The sequence below is a fragment of the Elephantulus edwardii genome, unplaced genomic scaffold, assembly GCF_000299155.1.
Source record: "Elephantulus edwardii isolate Elephantulus edwardi_28Jun2011 unplaced genomic scaffold, EleEdw1.0 scaffold00083, whole genome shotgun sequence".
NCBI classification, from domain to species: Eukaryota; Metazoa; Chordata; class Mammalia; order Macroscelidea; family Macroscelididae; genus Elephantulus; species Elephantulus edwardii.
In genome coordinates this window covers 2,835,533-2,858,205 of record NW_006399833.1, presented here as the reverse complement: position 1 = coordinate 2,858,205, position 22,673 = coordinate 2,835,533, and the positions used below count along the sequence as shown (strand labels likewise).

General features: G+C 38.5%; 1 pseudogene; it reads left to right on the top strand.

The window, feature by feature from the left end:
• The first annotated feature begins 2,227 nt into the window (after positions 1-2,227).
• LOC102855506 overlaps positions 2,228-22,673 on the top strand; it is a 30,739-nt pseudogene continuing 10,293 nt past the window's right edge.

Sequence of the window (22,673 nt, the reverse complement as noted above, 5' to 3'; positions counted from 1 at the left end):
TAAAATATCAATAAATTAAAAAAAAAACAACGAGAGTGAAATTAAGCCACTCTTCTTGCTGAGAACATTCATATCCACCACTGTAACCCTACCAAAAAAACCTAATGAGTCCTGCATATGAATGGTAAAGGACACTATTTGTTGGAATACCAATTGATATATTACAGCAAACAAATGCTGCCCTGGACACACTCACCAGGTTATGCCAAGAAATCTGGAGGACAACTACCTGGCTAACTGACTGGAAGAGATTTGTATTTATTCCCATTCCCAAAAAAGGTGAACCAAAAGAGTGTGGAAATTATCAAACAACTTCACTAATATTACATGAAAATTATCTGGAAATGACTGGAACAGCACATCAGCAGAGAATTACCAGATGTGCGGGCTGGGTTTAGAAGAGGCCATGGCACTAGGGACATCATAGATGGATCTATACAAAGGCATTTGGCTGTGTGGATCACAACAAATTGTGGCTAACCTTGAGAAGAATGGGAATCCCAGAACACTTACTTGTTCTCATGTGAAATCTATACTTGGACCAGGAAGCAGTCCTCAGAACAGAGCAGGGAAACACTGCATGGTTCAAAATTAGGAAAGGAGTGCACCAGGGATGCATCTTATCTCCATACCTTTTCCGTTTATATGCAGAATAGATCATTTGGGAGGCTGGACTTTATGAGGAGGAATGTGGCATCAGGATTGGAGGAAGACTTATCAATAACCTGCGTTATACAGATGACACAACCTTGCTTGTCGAAACTGAAGAGGACATGAGACATTTGCTGCAGAAGGTCAAGGACCTTTAATATGGATTGAAGCTCAACATTAAGAAAACAAAGATTCTGACCAATGGGCTTGCTGGCAGATTCATGAAGGTTGGAGAAGGGATTGAGACTGTTGATAATTTCAGCTTGTTTGATTCCACGATCAACACTCTTGGCAGCAACAGTCAAGAAGTCAAAAGCAAACAACAAATGCTGGCAAGGTTATAGAGAAATTGGAACCCTTATTCACTGTTGGTGGGAGTGTAAAACAGTACAACCACTCTGAAAGGTAGTATGGTGTTTTCTCAAAAAGCTGGAAATAGAAATACCATTTGACCCAGCAATTGCACTACTGGGAATATAACCTAAAGAAACCATAACTGCTACCCAAGCAGATATATGCACATCCATATTTATTGCTGCATTGTTCACAATAGCAAAGAGATGGAAGTAGCCCATCAACAAATGAACGGATAAAGAAGTTGTGGTACAGTCACATAGTGGAATACTACCCAGCACAGAAAAACAAGGTACACATAAAATATTATACAAAATTAGTGACTCTGGAGGACATTATGCTGAGTGAAAGATCTCAGCACAAAAGGACAAATACTGCATAATGCCACTGTTATAAAACAGGACTGACTTTGGGGTTGGGGGAAACGAAGAAAAGAGAATGTAAATAATGAACACTGCATTGGAACAGATGAGGGAAAGAATTGTTCAAAGGGAATATATGATTAGGCATTATTTGCATGACAACAGTGCAAAATAAGAGGTGTATAGCAAAGTGAATGGGGATGGGAGATGGGAGGAAATTGTACAACAAAGAATGAATTTTTTAAAGAGGAAAACAAACTGGAGGAGTAGGGAGGAAAATGTGCAACAATGAATGAATGGAACCCCAAGTTTTCTGTAAACTTTCACTAAAATTACAATAAAAATAATAAAAAAATAAAGAAATAAAAAATGAAAGTCTGCTGTCAGTAACTTCTCTAGAGTATTGAAGAGAAGCGGTGTCAGTCTGGAGACTAAGGTGCACCTGATCTAGGCCATGGTCTTTGCAACTACTTGCTATGCATCAGAGAGCTGGACAATAACTAAGAATGAAAAAAGAAGGTTTTATGCCTTTGAGTTGTGGTGCTGGAGAACATTGAACATACCGTGGACTGCCAAAACAAATAAGTCTGTCCTAGAGAGGCTGAAACAAGTTTGCTCCCTAGAGGCAAGGATTTTGAGGCTATGTCTCATATTCTTTGGGCACATGGCCAGGAGAGACGAGTCCATCATGCTTGAAAGGGTGGAGGGACAGCCCAGAAGAGGAAGTAATAAATGTTGAAGAGGATGTGGAGAGATAGGAACTCTTGTACATTGTTGGTGGGATTGTAAAATGGAACTCTGAAAAGCAGTTTGGCATTTCCTCAAATTCCACATGACCCACCTATTCTAATAAAAGAGGTATGACGATCCAAGGCGGGAAAGGTAGGAGCAGAAGAGTGAGGATGGGCAAGGGGGGTAATCATAGTGTCACACAATTTGATGGGTAGAGGGAGGGGTGGGTCAAAGAAATGGGAAAGATTCAGTGTGAAAACAATGTATACCAACTTTGTAAGCAAACAGGTTGTTGTTGTTATGTGCCGTCGAGTTACCTGCGACTCATAGGGAGCCTATGTACAGCAGCTCTAAACTCTGCTCTGTCCTGTGCCAATATCATCGTCTCCAACACACCCATCCCGATTACCCCAGTCACTGAATCAATCCACCTCATAGAGGGCCTTCTCCTCCTGCGCCGTCCCTCCACCCTCCCAAGCATGATGTCCCTCTCCAAGGACCTGTCTCTCCTTACAACATGTCCAAAGTATGTCAGGCGAAGCCCCAGAATCCTTGCCTCCAAGGAGCAGCCTGGTTTAACCCTCTCTAGGATGGATCTGTTTGTTTTCTTGGCAGTCCATGGTATATTCAATACTCTTCTCCAGCACCACAACTCAAAAGTATCAATTCTCCTTCTGTCCTCCCTAGTCATTGTCCAACTCTCTGATGCATAACAACTGATTGCAAAGACCATGGCCTGTACCAGACGCACCTTAGTCTCCAGAAACACACTGTTGCTCTTGAGTACTTTAGAGAGGTTCCCTAACAGCGGACTTTCCCATCACAATACGTCTTTTAATTTCCTGGCTGCTGGTGCCAAGAGTGTTGATTGTGGAGCCAAGCAGACTAAAGCTGTGAACAATCTCAATCTCTTCGCCATCCATCCTGATGCTGCCAATTGGCCCACTGGTGAGAATCTTTGTCTTCTTGACATAGCAGGTACAAAATAAAAATTTATTTAAATAATAAAAAAGTAAATACAGATCAAAACACTAGGTACTCCCCAGTTGAGCTACAACTAAAATTATTGTTTTCTATTAGTATTCGGCTGCTGTTGTATAGCATCTGTGTTGTATTTTTATGACATACATAATACATTTGAAAACATTTTTGTTTGATTCCCATTTCATTCATTGTATTATATATATCCTAAACTGTAACCCAGAGCACTTAAGAGACTTGCCGAATAGTACAACTGTCGACTAGAATAAAATAACCTGTATAATAATAATAAAAAGAATGTCTGCTTTGAGCATTGCACTCTCTTAAGGTCTATATATTTGAGATCAAATTGACAACAGCCATGCAAATGCTTTAATAGGAAACTTAGAGGGCAGTGTCAATGGGATAGTGCCAATTCAAAAAAAGAGGATGAGAATGGTTGCGTAACTTGAAGAATACAATCATTCACTGAATTGTACACGTAGTAATTGTCGAATTGGTGTACGTTCTGCTACGTTTATTCTTCCCCCCCCCTTTTTTACAGGGGATAGCGTGAATGCAGTCCCCCACTATCACAAATTATGCAGTCGAGTTCCCCATGTTTTGCATCTGAAGTGCAATGGATAAGTCTCGCCCTAGGAAAAACACCTTTGTGATCATGGTATCTCCTCTGCCAGCTAAGTATGCGTTGTATATTCTTGACCACAACTACAAAAGGAAAAAAAAGACACGAAAGAATAAAAATAATTAAATTGATGTCAGCAGAAACTCTGAAACTTGCTCTTGAATTTAGAGAAACTAAGGGGAAAGAAATAAGTGATGAAGAGAACCCTAGAAGAAATATGCAAAAAGCTGGAGTTAGAAAACTAACATGAAAGCGAGTTTTAGCATTTATGAAGCTGAAGAACAAATTCAAGCCTCAAGTTAAAATACTAAGGAATTCTTGGGCAAAAATCTTGAATGATGCAGGAAGCATCAAAAGAAGATGGAAGAAATACACAGAATCACTGTACCAAATAGAATTGGTCAATATTGAACTAAGGTCAGGAAATTGTATATTGTCTAGAACCAATAGTAGGAAGCCAAATTCCCAGGCTGTACAGAAGACATTGGCAAGACATATGACTCTAGGTATTGACGGAATACCAATTGAGATGACCATTATCATCTATATCACACACACACAAGTTAAATGTTGCTAAAGATTATTAAAAAATGTCTGAAACCACAGGAAACTTCCAGAAATTCAAAATAGATTCAGAAAACGCTATAGAACAAAGGATATAATTGTTGATGTCACATAGATTTTTGGCTGATAGCAGAGAATATCAGAAAAATGTTCACTTGTGTTTGATGATTATGCACAGACATTCAACTGTGTAATCATAACAAAGTATGGGTGATATTGAAGAACTTAGAATTCCAGAATACTTAATTGTGTTTATGCAGAATCCGTACATAGACCAGAAACCAATTGTTAGAATTGTTTGTTGTTGTTATGTGCCCTCAAGTCTAAACCTAATAATAACTGTCCCTCCAGCAGGTTTTTCAGAGCCAGTAAATCGCACAGGAGGAGATTGCCCATAATTGTCTCATAGAGCGACTGGTGGATTTAAGCTGTGTATCTTTCAGTTGGCAGCACAGCTCCTTACCACTATGAGAGCTCCCTAGTCAATCTTTTTTTTTAAAATTTTATTATTTTTGTGTGCGTGTACCGCCAAATCAGATCTGACTGGTACAGGAGGAGATTGTCCCTCCTTCCTCGGCAGAGCATCTGGTGGATTCGAACCATTTGGCTCTGGGATTGTAGTTGCAGCTCCTTGCCACTAGGCCACCAGAGCTCCCTTCCTAGTCAATCTTTTAAGATCAATATCGAAGTAAAAGATTAAAAAATATAAGTTAGAATAAGGAAATATTGCATGGTTTAAAAATCAGAAAACGTGTACCTGCAACAATGAATGAATGAAAATTTAACTTCTCTGTAAGTGTTCATTAAAATCACAATTAAAATAAAATTTTATTTAAAGAAAAAAAAAAGTGTATCAAGATTGAATCTTTCACCAGAATATCTATTCCATTTGCTGAGCAAACATGGCATGAGTATTGTAGGAAAATTACTCACTAGCAGCCTGCCATATGCAGATGGTGCAAACTTCAGTGCTGAAAATGAAGAGAACTTAAAGAATTTATTGATGAAGATACAAAACTATAGCTTTCAGTACTGATTATATCTCAATATAAAGAAAATAAAAATTTCCATAACTTGACCGGTAAGCAACATAATAATAAAACACAGGTTGTCAAATATTTCATTTTACTTGTATCTTCACCCATAGAAGGAAAAGTCAAGAAATAAACTCATGTGTTGCATTAGACAAATATGCCACCAAAGATCTCATGAAAATGTGAAAAAGATGATGAAGAAAATTTAGATATGAGTCCCTTATCAAATATGTCATTAACAACAATTTTTTTCCAGTCTATATGGGTTACTTTTTCACTCTGAGACATTTTTGGATGTGCATAAGGATTTTATTTTTAGCAGGTCTCATTCAAGTTTTATCCTCTCCTGGTTGTATGTTTTTTGCTATGATTTGAAGTCTCTTCATGCTGTAGATCAGGGATTCTAGAGTTGTTCCTAGTTTTTATGAGATAAATTTTGTAGTCTTTGCTTTTACTTCTAGATGCCTAATTCACCTTGAGTTGGTTTTTGGGTATGGTACGGGGTGTGGATCTTTTGTAAGTTTTCTGCAGATCGTTTTCCAATTTTGCTAGCACCATTTGTTAAAGAGGCTGTTGTTTCCCCACTTACCTGATTTCATCTCCTTGTCAAAGATCAGTTGACTATAGGCAGATGGGATGATTTCTGGGTTCTCGATTCTATTCCACTGATCTATGTGTTCGTTACTGTACCAGTAACATGTTGTCTTATCTTGACCACCATGGCTGTGTAACAGGATTTGAGATCAGATTGTGGTCTCCTACCTTATCTTTCTCAGTAGTTCTTTGCTTATTTGAGGTCTCTTTCCTTTCTATACAAAATTTGAAATTGGCTTTTCTACCTTATTGAAGAATGGAACTGGTATCTGTACTGGATTTGCACTGAACTTGTATATTGCTTTTGGTGTAATTGTCATTTTTATGATGCTGAAACTTCCTATCCATTATTGAGGAGTAATGCTGTTAGTTTGAGGACTAAGGTGTGCTTGGTTTATGTCATGGTCTTTTCACTCTCTTGCTGTGCTGCTGAGAGCTTAACAATGAATAAGAATGACAGGAGAAGAAGAATTGATGCCTTTGAGCTGCAGTGTTGGAGAAGAGTACAGAATATCACATCGACTGCCAAAAGAACAAACAAATATGTCTTGAAGAAGGTGCAGCCAGAGTGCTCCTTGGAGGCAAAGAGAATAAAGTTTTGTCTCACATGCTTTGGGCATGATCCTAGGAGAGGCTATTCCTTGGAGAGGGACATCATGCTTGGGAAGGTAGAAGGATGACAAAGTAGAAGAATATCCTCAACGTGGTGGATTGACACAGTGCAGCTATGAGCTCAAGTGTGTCAGAGATTGTGAGGATGGATCAGCATAGCACAGGGTTCAGATCTGTTGTTCATAGGGTCACTATGAATCATACTTGACTCAATAGAATCTAACTACAACAATTCATGGGTATTTCCCTGGTCTCTTGTTTCGTGGCAGCAATGTTATGTAGTTTTCTTTATATAACTCTTTTGTGTCTCTAGCTAGATCTGCTGGCACTCTCATTCACTGCTTCTGGGAATGTAAAATGGTACAGCTACTATAGAAGGTAGTCTGATTTGACCCAGCAATACCACTACTGGAAATATACCCTAAAGAAACCAGAACTAGGGAGTTCTGGTGGCCTAGTGGCAAGAAGCTGCACTGCAATCCCGAAGATACGTGGTTTGAATCCACCAGATGCTCTGCTGGAGAAGGAAGGGCAATCTTCTCCCGTACCAGTCAGATCCAAATTGAGAGTACGCGTGCGCAGTACACACGCATAGTAATAATAATAATAATAATAATAATAATAATAATAATAATAATAACCATAACTTCCACCCAAGCAGATATATGCACACCCATGTTTATTGCTGCTTTGTTCACAATAGCAAAGAGTCGGAAACAACCCAAGTGCACATCAACAAATGGATAGAGAAGCTGTGGCATTTATACAGCAACAAAAAACAAAGAACTCATGAAATATTATACAAAATGGGTGACCCTGGAGGACATTATGCTGAGTGAAATATCTCTGTCACAAGGGAAAAATACTGCATAATGCTACCGTTCTAGAATAGGACTAATATGGGGGTTGGGGGAAACTAATAAAAGAGGGGATAAATATTGTACACAGCATGAAACAGATGAGGGAGAGAACTGTATAAGAGGAATATATGATTAGGTATTGTTGGCAAAACAAGAGTCCGGAATAAAAGTTGCTTAGTGAAGTGATCCGGGGAGGAGGGACTGTATAACAATGAAAGAACTTTTTTCCCAAAGGAAAAATCAAACTTGGGTCGGGGGGCAGGGAGGAAAATGTGCAATAACGAATGAATGGAAATCCAAGTCCTATATAAACTTTCATTAAAATATACCAAATAAAGTTGGAAATAGAAATGTAATTTGAACAACTATCCCTCTACGGGGAATATACCCTAAAGAAATCAGAGCCATGGTGTAAACAGGTATATGTACACTCATGTTTACTGTTGCTTTATTCACAATAGTGAAGAGAGATGGAAGCAGCCCAACTGACCATCAACAAACAAATGGACAGTAAAAAGGTGGTATATCCACACAGTAGAATAATATGCAGCACTGAAAACCAATGAACTTGTAAAACATTACACAACATAAGTGTGGAAGTTATTATGCTGAGTGAAATACCTCGGTTACAAAAATGACAAATGTTGTATAACACCACTGTTATAAAATAAGATTGACATGGAGGAGCAGGAAAAGAGTAGATAGATAATGAATATTGCACTGGAACAGATGAGAGGAAAGATTTTCTGAAAAGAATGTATGACAACTAACAATCTAGAATAAGAGATGCATTACAAAGTGAACTGGGGGAGGGGAAAGGAGAAAATGTGCATTGATGAATTAACGAATGAATGAAAACTCATTCTTTCTGTAAATTGTGGTTGTTATTGTTGTTGTTGTTGTTGTTGTTGTTATGTGCCGTCGAGTCGTTTGCGACTCATAGCGACCCTATGTACAACAGCCCTAAACCCTGCTCTATCCTGCACCAACCGCACTGCCTCTGACACGCCCATCCTGATTACCCCAGTCACCGAATCAATCCATCTCATAGAGGGTCTTCCCCTCCTGCGCCGTCCCTCCACCCTCCCAAGCATGATGTCCCTCTCCAAGGATCCGTCCCTCCTGGCACCATGTCCAAAGTATGTCAGACGAAGCCCCAGAATCCTTGCCTCCAAGGAGTAGCTTGGTTTAATCCTCTCCAAGATGAATCTGTTTGTTTTCCTGGCAGTCCATGGTACATTCAGTACTCTTCTCCAGCACCACAGCTCAAAAGAATCCACTCTCCTTCTGTCCTCCCTAGTCATTGTCTAACTCTCTGATGCATAACAAGCGATTGCAAATACCATGGCCTGTATCAGGCGCACCTTAGTCTCCAGAGAGACACTGTTGCTCCTGAGTACTTTAGAGAGGTCCCTAACAGCAGACTTTCCCATCGCGATACGCTTTTTGATTTCCTGACTGCTGGTGCTAAGAGTGTTGACTGTGGTTAAAACTATAATTTTTTAAAAAGATGACTAAAATGCCTGATCCAAGCCATAATATTTTAAATCAATTCAAACCTGGAGAAATGAGTAAGAAAAACCAAAGCAGAATTAATGCCTTCATGTTATGTTCTTGGTGAAAAATATTAAATGGACCACAGATTGTCAGTAAAAGTAACAAATCTTGGGAAGTCTTTGAAGGATCTGGCTGTCTTGGAATACATACAGCCAGAACTTTCCTTAGAAGTAAGCACACTGAGACTTGGTTTTGTTTACTTTGAATATGATATCACAAGGGATAATTCTCTGGAGAAAGACATCAGTTCTTGGTCAGTGAAAAAGAGGAAGGCAATGGGATGGAGTGGCTGCAACAATGGTTCAAATATGGCAAAAATTGCAAGAACAGTGCAGGACGATTTTAAACACATCAGTGTCAATTGCTTTCTAAAATAGTAAAACTCCCCTGTAAAGCCATCCAGTCCAAAGGGGTTGTTTTTTTTTCCTCTTGGGAGGTTTTTGATCACTGATCGAATCTCTTAGTTTGTCATGGATCTGTTGAGACTTTCTGTTATTGTTGTACGTAGAGCCGGAAATGACCCATAGCTGACCCTCGGGCTGACTTTCAGAGGCAGTTAATTACATGGGAGGAGATTGCCACCTACTCCTCGAGGAGTAGCTGATGGATTCCAACTGCTGCCTTTGGGATTGCAGTGCAGCTTCTCACTGCTAGGCTGCCAGAGCTCCATAATTAATACTGATGATTAGTTGATACAATCACTGGTGAAAGCCAAAGTAGATGGTTAAGAAAACCATTCTGAACAACAAACTCATGACACCACAGGCGTAAAAGCTCAGAGGTTCATTCAATCTCCATGACTCCAGAAAGAATGTAGTAATTGAGAATTTGAAATTCTATTAGGTATTTCTTCTCTTTTGATCAGAATCCTTCTGAAGAATTTTTTTATAAAAATGTTCAACAATAATAGCTGGGCATTATCAAGAATTTATGGTTTCATGGTAAAGGAGCCAGTAGTTCATGGGGGCAATTAGCCATATTACCCACGTACAGTGTCTATTCTAGACATTAAATAGGCAAAGAGCCTTTTGGTGACACGTAAGATTAAGCATTGTATTATTCCCAACTCTTTCTTCTGGAGGTAGATCTTATATTGTCCACAACAAATCCTTTGCTAAGAGCTTTCCAGACTTCTTCATTATGAGAGTGAGAAATATTTTTTAAAAGAAAAAAAATTTAACCAATTGTGAGTACCAGTATTATCATCAATGCAAGTGTAACCCTAATATTTATCATCCTAATTGGCAAAGCTTCTGTCTGGAGTTGTTTGGATATTAAGACAGGCATGTGCTTTGTTGTAACTATCTGTGTGGATCCTGCAGGTTGTGGGATTTTTTTTTTAATTTGAGTTAAAATTTACATATTATATTGGATTTTCATTAGATCCTTCTTATTTTGTTTTTTTAAACATTAATTACAGTTGATTTATATACTTAATTATATACTTAATTAATTGCAATGTCTGATCATCTTATTTGGATCCACAATCACAACCTAGGTACCAGCAGTCAGGAAATCGAAAGACATGCATAATGCGTTAGCAAAGTCTACAGTCAGGAGCCTCTCCAAAGTGCAGAAAGGAAGAGATGTCAGTCCAAGCTATGGTATTTTCAATTATATCTATACATCTGAGGGTTGAACGGTGATCAAAGATGACAGAAGAAGAATCAGTGCCTTTGAGTTGTCCTTGTGAAGAGTACTACTAAATATCCCAGGAACTTCAAAGAGAACAAATAAGCCTTGGAGAGGGCACAGCCCTCTTAGAGGGAAGAGTGGTGAAATTTCATCTCACATACTTGGGCATGTTGTTAGGAGGGGCCTGTCCTTAGAAAAAAACATTCTGTCTGGAAGAGTGGAGTGTCAGTGAAGGAGGGGAAGACCTTCAATGAGATAGATTGACACAGAGACTTTGGCAATGGACTCAAGTAGATAAGAGATGAGGTTAGGACAGTGTTTGGATTCATCATTCATAGGCTTGCTACAACACCAAACTGCAACAACAATCAATAGCTACGGAGTTCTGGTGGTCTAACAGTAAAGAGTTACACTGCCAACTTCAACTCGGGCATTTCGAATCCACTAGCTGTTTCATGGGAAGAAGAAAGGCAATTTGGAAACCCACTAGAGGGTAAACTGAGTTTATTCATTATTCTCTCTTGGTGTCTTAGTTATGGGTTACTAGATGAAAGGCCTCTGACAGTTCACATCTATCAGTCACTTTGCAGATCAGCAATCTCCTCCTAAGTGATTTACAGCCTCCTGAAAACCCACTGAAAGATCAATCAGTTCTGATTTAACATCAATGACTTTGACACTTTTTTTTACACTTTTTTGAATGATTTATCATTTTTTCTAGATCCTTCCATGTTGTGCATCATGAAATCTTACTCTTATTTTCCCTCAGGTTGAGTCTTGCCCTATTGTTGATTGAAAATGTCCTCCTTCCGTGACATTGAAGCAGTCTCCACTTTGTGAAGATAGTTTATCATCAGTCATATTTTAAATTCTTCCAATCAAAAGGCTTCATCTTCTGATGCTATATCGGAAAATGTTCAGCTGCTCTTTATAAGGTTTTAAAATCACCTGTTTAGAGATGTTAATCTATAGGGCCTTTATTATTTAGCAGCTTGTTTTCATTAACATTTGGAATTAGTATTCATATCTTTTCAAAATAAAATTTATAGCAGGCATGAGACAATTCTGATATGTTTGTGTTAAGACACACTATGTATGCATCAGTTCATTTATAATGGGAAGCTCATCTAACTAGTGAAAACAAAATCTATCCAAGTTAAGAAAACAACATCATTGGAAACTTTAAAACTATCAAGATTTTATCATTGATTCATGGAACATGGTTTTCTAAAAGAAAAAAAAACCAACACCAAAAACCCAAAGCCCAATTGTTAAAGAAAAGCAACAGCAACAATAAAATCCAATTATCTCATTGCTTTTAATTTAGTGCTTCTCCACACTAAAACCAATTTTTTTGTTGTTGTTGTTGTTATGTGCCATCGAGTTAACCCAATTAATTTAATCTTTTTTTAATCCTGAATTTAGATGATGGATATTGTTGTTGTTGTTATGTGCCATCGAGTCGCCTGTGACTCATAGCGACCCTATATGTACAACAGCCCTAAACTCTGCCCTGTCCTGTGCCAATCGTGCCGTCTCCGATACACCCATCCCAATTACCCCAATCACTGAATCAATCCACCTCATAGAGGGCTTTCCCCTCCTGCGCTGTCCCTTCACCCTCCCAAGCATGATGTCCCTCTCCAAGGACCTGTCCCTCCTTACAACATGTCCAAAGTATGTTAGATGGAGCCTCAGAATCCTTGTCTCCAGGGAGCTGCCTGGTTTAACCCTCTCCAGGATGAATCTGTTTGTTTTCTTGGCAGTCCATGGTACATTCAATACTCTTCTCCAGCATCACAGCTCAAAGGCATCAATTCTCCTCCTATCCTCCCTAGTCATTGTCCAACTCTCTGCTGCATAACAAGTGATTGCAAAGACCATGGTCTACATCAGATGCACCTTAGTCTCCAGAGGGACACCATTGTTCTTCAATACTTTGGAGAGGTCCCTAACAGCAGACTTTCCCATCACAATACGTCTTTTAATTTCCTTGCTACTGATGGATATTAACAATTGATAATTTGGATATCAGATATTTCTTTTTTTTAAATTTTTATTTTATTTTTTTTTGGGGGGATTCCATTCATTCATTATTGCACCCTTCTCCCCGCACAAAGGATATCAGATATTTCTTACCAACAAGAATTGGCTGACATAGAACCATTTCAGGAAGTAACATATGATCAAAAACAAATAGTAGCAAAGGAGGAAGTTCAAGCTGTTCTGAAGGAATTGGCAAAAAAATTAAGGCCCCATGAATGGACACATTTCAACAAACAGATGCAGCCCTGGATGTCTTCACCAGTTTGTGCCAAAAAATCCAGACAAGAGCTACTTGGCCAACTAACTGGAAGAGATGTATATTATTCACATTCCTCAAAAGGATGATCTAAGAGAATATGGACATTATTGGACAATATCACTAATATCACATGCAAGCAAAATCTTGCTGAAGATTATCTAAAAGCAACTAGAACAATGCATTGACAGTTAGCTGGCATCACAAGAACGCGGATACAGGCCAACTGTCCAACCATAATTGAATGGATTGAGAAATTATTGTACATTCACACAATGGGATATTATGCAGCACGCAGGAGCAATGATTTTGTAAATTACTACCTACCTCAGGAGGAATTGGAGAGCATTATGCTGAGTGAAATAACCCAGTCCTAAAAAGACAAATTTTGTAAAAGACCATTATTGTAGAACAAGTATGGGGATCCAAGAGGGGAATGAGAGTGGAAGCAGAGGGGTGAGGATAGGCGGGGGGACAGGATGTTAGTCATAGGGTCACACAATTTGATGGGTGGAGAGGGGGGTGAAGGAAATGGGAAAGAACCCATGTGAAAAGCAATGTATGTGAACTTTGTAAATAAACCACTATAAAATAAAAAAGAACTGAAAAAAAGATTAATTTAAAAGAGGACCTGTCACCAAGAATATCATTACCAGTGTCAGATATACCTTGGCGGAAAGCAAAGAGTATCAGAAGGATGTCTGTTTATGTTTTATCAATTATGTCTCTCCGGAGGTCCAAATCCACCAGTGGCTCCACAGGAGAAAGATGAGAGGCATTTGACTGTGTGGATCACAACAAACTGTGGCTAACACTGAGAAGAATGAGAATCCCAGAACACTTTACTGTGTTCATGAGAAACCTATACTTAGAGCAGTAAGATCTTGTCTGAACAAAGCAAGGGAATACTGCATGGTTCAAAATAAAGAAAGGAGTGTGTCAGGGATGAATCCTTTCTCCACCACCGGACCAATTGACAGTATAATGATAGATGGAGAAAATATTGAAGTTGTTAACAATTTCTTTTGGACCAGCAATCAGGAAATCAAAAGATGAGTTGCTTTGGGGAAATCTGCTCTTAGGGACCTCTCCAGAATGCTGAAGAGCAATGATGTCAGTCTCAAGACTAAGATGTGCCTAATCCAGATCATGATATTCTCAATTGCTTACTGTATATCTGAGAACCAGATAATGTTGAAGGATGACAGAAGAGTCTATTCCTTTGACTTGTGGTAGTTGAGAAGAGTATTGAACATACCATGGACTACCAAGAGAACAAACAAGTCTGTCCTGGAGAAGGTCTGTCAGGTTGCCCCTTGGAGGCAAGCATTTTGAAACCCTGTCTCACATACTTTGGGTGTGTTGCCAGGAGGGACCAGTTCTTAAAAAAAGGACATCATACTTGGAAGGGTTGTGGGTCAGTGCAGGAAAGCAAGACCCTGGATGAGATGAATTGACACAGGGACTGTAGCAATGGAGTCAGTTGTGTCAGAGATGATGAGGTTGGCTCTCATTGCAAATTATTAGACTCCAAGTGTTACTGTTTGTCCTTAACTACAAATAGCTCTTGAATTCTCTGTTATCTCCGTGGGGAACTTGTTCATTACTGTTGAGTCAGAAGGGACTCATATCTGATCCTCCATTGGATTGCTGAGGCTATAATTTGCACAGTAGACTGCTCATCTTTCTCCTGTGGAGCCACTGGTGGATTTGGACCTCCAGAGAGACATGGCCTTTGGACATGCACAACTCTCTACAGACTATGCCACCAGAGCTCCCTTGGGGAGCAGCCATGGGTTTAAAGAGAGATCAGAAAAAACCTCAATGGAAGTCATAATTATGTACATATTTAACTATTCCTTTCTTACATTACTTCAGGGAGTAGGGTTGTTATACTCCACCTAGAAGGAAAGAGAAAATAGGACTGGCTGGAAATTTAACAATAATAAGGGAAGAATCATTGGATTCCTGATGCTACAAAATATATAGTTCATCTATTGTCACAGCTTTATAATTTATCTAAGAAACATCTAGAAAGACATCAGCATGGTCAGAAAAAGTCTACTGATGTTCATTAAAAATATTTTAAATTCGGTCACAAGGGAGGTTTTGTTTCATTACAGAAGCCAGTGTTTTCTATTGTCTTTATGACTTCAGAGACTACTCTTTGAGTTAGTAAGCCTTCTACTCTGGTTTCAATTCTAGTTGCAATATAAGTGTTTCTCCCTTCTCTGTGATCGTGATTGAAGCCAGTGAAGCCAATAATGGACGCACATACACATGAATTAAAGAGTTGAAAAAACATATATCCACCTTGACAATAGTAATAATTTTTGACAACTTTCTGATTTTCTCATTTTGTTCTTAGAGAGGTATTCTTTTAAAGTCTCAGACAACAAACATACAAGTAAGTGGGAATGTTCTGTTAGTTCAGCAGCTCCTTCCAAGTGTAATATCACAAGGCATGTCATTCATTTTATTGATTTAGTCAAAGAAAATATCTCAACCTTATGTAGACATTGGAGACATGATGATGAATAAAACAGGATCCCTGGTTTAAGTAAGCATTTGTGCTATTGGGAAAGACAAGGTAAACATCTAATTTTAATGCAGTATGATAAAGACTAAAATAGCAGTGATATTAATGACACCAAGAAGCCACTGAAAGTTCCCTGAAGATGAACTATATGGGCTCCTTCCTCTCTTCACTGAAAAACAAAAACCAAAAAACCACAAAACCCACTACAAATAATATCTCCTCAATGCCTTCAAGTGCTAGAAATCTGACACTATTAGCACCTACTAGGAAAACTGGCATCTAGTATCAAATTTTTGCACTTCCAGCAAAGCTACTCTCTCACTTGCTCTTTAAAAAGATAGAGTATTAAGACGCTGGTTCCCTCTCCTGGGGCACAGACGCAATGTGCTCGGTTACATCTGGCTCAAACTCAACTCTTCTCAGAACAGATGCCTGTGCGTCTAGTCTTGATGTCCACCTAAGCACTATGTAATAAACTTTGAAGATTCTACAGAACCATATAAGATGGGCTCAGATTATGAGTTCTAAGGCTAAAACTGGAAGGCTGAGGAGAAGTTCATTAGGTGATGAGGAAGGAAGGCAAGAAAGGACCCGAGACAGGGAAAAAATATCAAGTTAGAGGACTAAGCGAACATCTCCAACAAATTGAAAAAGAAGAGCAAGAAGACCAGACACCCTCTTAAAAAAATGGAAATTATAAAAATTAGAGTAGAAAGAAATTAAATAGAAAACAGATAAGCAATTGAAACCATGAACAAAAACAGGAGTTTGTTTTTCAAAAAGGTTAATAAAATTGACAAATCACTAGCAAATCTAAAAAAAGAAAAGAAAGAAAAGACACAAATTATCTGAGTAAGACATGAGAGGGGCAATGTCACAACAGAACCAACTAAAATAAAACGGTTAACAAGGAAATATTATGAAAATTAGACAGGTTTGGAAGCAGGAGTGTTATCCACTTCTTAAACAACCTGCCTCTGGAAGCTCTATGAACTTTGAGAAACAATGATAGTTATAGAAAGGCTTTTGTTTTTTTGTTCATAGGGTCACTATGAGTCGTGTTCGACTCGATGGCAATCAATATCAACAACAGCATATTCAAACAAATATGAAGACCTAGAAGAAATGAACAAATACTAAGAAACTAACAACCTACCTAAACTGATACAGACTGAAATGAAACACCTGATTACAAAATAAGACATTGAAAAGGTAATAAAACAACTTCCAACAACAAAAAAAAGTCCTGAACCTATAGTTTAACAAGTGAATTTTATCAAACATTCAGAGAAGAATTGTCACCAATTCTACATAAAGCATTTCAGAAAGTAGAAAAAGATGGAATTCTCCCAATCTCACTCTACGAAGCAAACATATGCTTGATACCAAAGTAAGGTAAAGACACTACCCAAATAGAAAAGGATAGGCCAATATCTCTCAGGAATATAGATACAAAAATCCTGAATAAAATCCTGGCCAACAGAATCCAACAATATATAAAAAAAATGATTCATCATGACCAAGTGGAATTGTTAAGAGGTATGCAAGGATGGTTCAACATAAGAAAAGCAATCAGTATAATTAATCACATTAACAAAGCAAAGAAAAAGAACCACATGATCCTATCAATTGATGCAGAAAAGGTCTTTGACAAAATCCAACACACTTTCCTGATTAAAACACTCAACAAAATAGGAAGAGAGGGGAATTTCCTCAACATAGTAAACATTATATATACATAGCCAACATCATTATCAATTGAGAGAGATTAAAGACATTCCCTTTGAGACAAGGAGCTAAGCAAGAATGCCCACTATCACCTCTCCTATTCAATGTTGTATTGGAAGTCTTAGCGATAGCAACAAGGCAAGAGAAGGAAATAAGAAGAAGCAATTATCCCAAACTGGCAAAGAAGAAGTAGAATTATCCCTATATGCAGATGATATGAAAGTATACATTGTTGTTGTTGCTGTTGTTATGTGCTGTCGAGTCTCCTGCAACTTACAGCAACCCTACGTAAAACAGCCCTGAAACCTGCTCTATCCTGTGCCAACGTTATTGTCTCCGACACACCTACCCTCATTACCCCTGTCACTGTATCAATCCATCTCATCGATGGTCTCTCTTTCTGCATCCCTCCACCCTTCCAAGCATGATGTCCCTCTCCAAGGACCAGTACCTCCTTGCAACAGGCCCAAAGTATGTCAGACGAAGCCTCAGAATCCTTGCCTCCAAGGATCAGGCTGGCTTTACCCTCCCTAGGATGAAACTGTTTGTTCTTCTGGCAGTCCATGATATATTCAAAACACTTCTCTGGCACCACAGATCAAAGGCATCAATTTTCCAGCTCTCTGACGGATAGCAAATAATTGTAAAGACTATGGCCTATATCAGGCATATATTAGCCTCCAGAATGACATCGTTGCTCTTCAGTATTTTGGGGAGGTCCCTGACAGTAGACTTTCCCAATGCAATTTTTCTTTTGATTTCCTGGCTGCTGGAACCAAGTGTTGATTGTGGAGCCTAAAGGGGTTAACAATCTCAATATCCTCACCATCTATCATAATGCTGCCAATTGCCCAAGTGGTGAGAATCTTTGTTTTCTTGATGTTGAGCTTCAATCCATAATAGGAGGCTGCAGTCCTTGAACTTCTGCAGCAAGCGCTTCAGGTCCTCCTCAGTTTCAGCAAGCAGGGTTGTGTCATCTGAATAACACAGGTTGTTGATGAATCTTCCTCCAACCTCTCATACAGCCCAGCCTCCCATATGATCTGTTCTGTATATAGATTGAAAAGGCATAGAGACACAATACATCCCTGACATACACCTTTCCCAATTTTGAGCCATACAGTGTCTCCTTGCTCTGTTCTGATGACTGCCTCCTGGTCCAAGTATAGGTTTGCAAGTGCTCTGGGATTCCCATTCTTCTGAGAGTTAGGCACAGCTTTTTGTGTTCCACACAGTCAAATGTCTTTGCATATAGTCACTTTGCATAGTCAATGAAACACAGATAGACATTCCTCTGGTACTCTCTGCTTTCAGCCAAGATCCATCTGACATAACCTATAATATTTCTAGTACCAAGGCCTCTTCTAAATCCAGCCTGCACTTCAGGCAGTTCTCTGTTGATGTGCTGTTCCACTCATTTTCGGACCTGAAGCACTAGAAGGTCAAGGACTTCAGCCTTCAATATGGATTGAAGCTCAACATCAAGAAAACAAAGATTCTCATCACTGGGCCGATTAGCAGCTTAATGATAAATGGTAATGTGATTGAGATTGTTAACAACTTGAGTTTGCTTGGCTCCACAATCAGCACACTTGGTGCCAGCAGCCAGGAAATAAAAAGATGAATTGCATTGGAAAAGTCTTTTGTCAAAGAGCTCTCCAAAGTACTGAAGAGCAACAATATCAGTATGGAGACTAAGGTGCACCTGATCCAGGCCATAGTCTCTGCAATTACTTGTTATGCATTTGAAAGCTGGTCAATGACTAGGGATGATAAAAGGAGAATTGATGCCTTTGAGTTGTGGTGCTGGAAAAGAGTATTGAATGGACTGCTAAGAGAACAAACAAGTTCGTCCTAGAGAGGGTGTGAAGCCAGGCTACTCCTTGGAGGCAAGAATTCTGAAGCTTTGTCTGACATAAACTTTGGCATGTTGCAAGGTGGGACCAGTCCTTGGAGAGGGATGTAATGATTAGGAGGGTGGAGGGACAGCAGAGGAGAGGAAGACCTTTGATGAGATGGATTGATTCAGTGACTGGGATAATGGGGGTAGGTGTATCAGAAACAATAAGATTGGTGCAGGATAGAACAGAGTCTAAGGCTGTTGTACATAGGGTTGCTATGAGTTGCAGGTGACTCAATGGCACATAAAAACAACAATGCCTTTTGGGCATGAGGCTATTTCTTGCTTTCTTCATCCTCTAAACTAAGAGTTTTCTTTTATCTTAGCTTCATTCCTCTGTCTTTTACCTCTCTTATCTTACTGATAATTCAAAAGTCCATACCACATTAAACTTAAGATGAAATGGAGAAAATTTTAAACTTGGAAGTTTTCTCTGCCCTGCACCCTGACAAAAAACTCAGGGCTAGTGAAAAATTATTTATGAGAAATTAAAACAAGCAAAGAAACCCAACAAACTAAAAAATACTTTCCTGGTCTTGTTGTTTTTTTTTTTTTTGTTTTTTTTTAGTTTCAAGGATTTTATTTTACTTGCATCTACAATCTACACAGAGTAACAATGGTCAAGAAATCAAGATAGGTTGCACGGGGGAAATGTTCTGTCGAGGATCTCTCTGAAGTTGTCCAAAGAAAGGCTGTTAGTTTAACGACTGAGGTGTGCCTGATGCAAGCCATAATATTTTCAGTTGCTTTCTATGCATCTGAAATTTGGACAATGAATAATGAATAAAGAAGAATCAATGCCATTGAATAGTGATATTGGAAAAAGGTACTGAATGTCATATACCAAAAGAACAAGTAAATCTGTCTTCTGGGAAATGCAGCCAAGGTGCTTCTTAGAGGCAAGGACGTTTCATTTTGTATATTTCGGACATATTATCAGGAGGGGCAAATCCCTGGAAAAAGACATTCTAGAAAAGGTGGAGGGACAGAGAAAGAGAAGAAAACTTTTAATAAGATGTATTGATATAGTGACCGTAACAATTGGCTGGTAGTATGACAAAGATCATGAGGCAGGAGCAGGACAGGTCAAGGTTCAGATATGTTGTCATAGGTCACTGAGTTGTAGTTGACTTGACAGCACCTAACAGCAATTACTTAAAAATAGGTTCCTTGGTGGAACTGTTCCTTGCAAATACTAAAATGCCAAAATATGAGACTGTCTCAGTAGAGCATGAGAATATCTGTTTAGACAATTTTTAATAGCATTCAGTTTATTACAAATATTTAATATTGGCTTCCCATATTCCCCCCTTTTGTTTTTATCATAATTATGTTATCATCTAGATGAGCATCCTTTATACACAAACAAATAAAACAAACTAAACATAATAAACTCAAAGAAATACTTTCAAAAATCTCCATATGATCAGAAGGATTCAGGCTGAAAGACTTTTAATTGTCCCATTGCCACAGTGCTTGTCAAAACCAGTTCTGATTAATCTCCTTTGTCAGTGTGTTCTTTGCCATTCCCTATCACTCCTCCCTGAGAGAGACTTCACCCTGATTCATAAGGAAAAGGGGATGGCGTATTCTCTTAGCTACTTCCTGCTGAAAAGGGACGCTGTGGGTTTCAGGTGAAGATCTTCTCTCACTACTCTAAAGGGCCCCTTTGGCAATAGGAAACATGTAGACTGTTGTGGAGATTGATTTTGGAATTTAGATGCACTGTTATCAATTGGGTTTAGCCATATATGTTCATATCCTAGAAGATGCATCATGAAACTGTTGCAGCCTAGAAGACATGAATTTAACTAACAAGTTAAAAGTACATGAGTCAAAAATTAAAAAAAAATATCCTCACACTAAAAAACAAACAAAAACTCTTGTAGGCCTCTCCTTTGAGCCTCAGAACTTACTTCTTATCATGTTTTAAATTGCAAATAGTCTTATGGGGGAAAATAGTCCCCTGGGGAGGCACTTTTGGGTCAACATATGCCAATCAAGAAAAATTAGTCTTCCTTTTATTCCATAAGTATGTTGTTATGTGCCGTCAAGTCATAGGTGACTCATAGTGACCCTATGAACAAAAGTCCTGAACACTTGTGTGTTGTGGTGGGATTTAATTTTTAAAAGTCACTTCTTGATATATAGTTCCAATATAGAGGATTATTCCTATTTGAAATGCTGCTACTTATTTTTTAACTTAAAATTTATCCCTATGAGAGTTAATCTTGGGGGACGATTTCCTAATAAATTATGGCAGATAGATGTTACTCATGTACCATATTTTGGCAAACTTTCTTTTGTATATGTAACTGTAGATATTAATTTAGGGTTGTATGAGCTGTTGGAGCTGTTGTTTATATGAGCAGTGTGTTGGATAAGAGCACCGAACAACTTGTGGATAGGGTGCATCCAGAGTGCTCTTTGGAGGCAAGAATGATGAGGTTAGCCTCGCATGCTTTGGACATGTTTATAGGAGAGTCAATTCCTTGGAGAGGAACATGATAGTGGGAACAGTGGAGGGTTGGCAAAGGAGAGAAAGACCCTCAACCGGGTGGATTGACACAGTGACTTCTGCAATGCAATCTAGTGTGTCGGGAAGTGTGAGGATGGTGCAAGAGAGAATAGGGTTCAGATCTTTTCTTTATAGGATCGCTGTGAGTAGTACTTGACTCGACAGCATCTAACAACAACAAAAACAACAGCGTTGGCTGGAGAAAGTTCTATATATGTTAAGAAACTTTTTAAATATGCTTTTGCAGTAATGGGCATTCCAGAAAGTATAAAAACTGATAATGGACCAGGGCACATATCTAAAAACTTGCATCCTTTTTTAAAGATTGGATATTGTGCATATTTTCAGAATTCCTTATAGTCCTCAAGGACAAGCTATAATTGAAAGAACATTATAATTTATTTTTTAATAAATTTTTCTTTTAATTGTAATTTTAATGAAAGTTTACAGAAAAGTAGGATTTTCATTCATGCATTGTTGCACATTTCCCCCTTTCGCAGTTAACTTTTTTAAAAAAATCATTCATTGTTGAACAATTAACCTCCCTCCGCTCACCCCTCCCAGTCCTCTTTGCAATGCACCTCTTATTCTGGGTGTTGTCATAAGTATAATGCCTAACAATGTATTCCTTTTAGATAGTTCTTTCCTTCATCTGTTCCAATTTATTATCTATCCACTCTTATCCTATTCTCCTAAGAACACATTATACTTAAAAACTCAATTACAAAAACAAAGGTAGGAATTGAAGGGCTAATCCCCTCAAGATCAATTAAATATAATCTTAATAATTATTATAATTTTAGAAAAATTTAAAAAATTCCAGGGCAGAATTACGTTTTGATTCAGAAACTTAATAAAGCCGATTAATAAAAACGTGTGGTAGAAAACGGAGAATCGACAATAGAAAAAAGGTCTATTACTGACCAATGGTAGACAGTGTTTCCACAGATAAAGAAAATGAGCAGTTCTTTTAGATTCTATCTTGGAGAGTTACAAAGGCCTATGAAAATAGACCCAACTCCCGCCCCAGAGAGAAGAGATGGATTGTTGTGGTCTAGAGGGTATAATAAGCATTATCCTGCTCCTTTAAAGCAAATAGATGAGTTAACTATAAAAGGAAAAAAA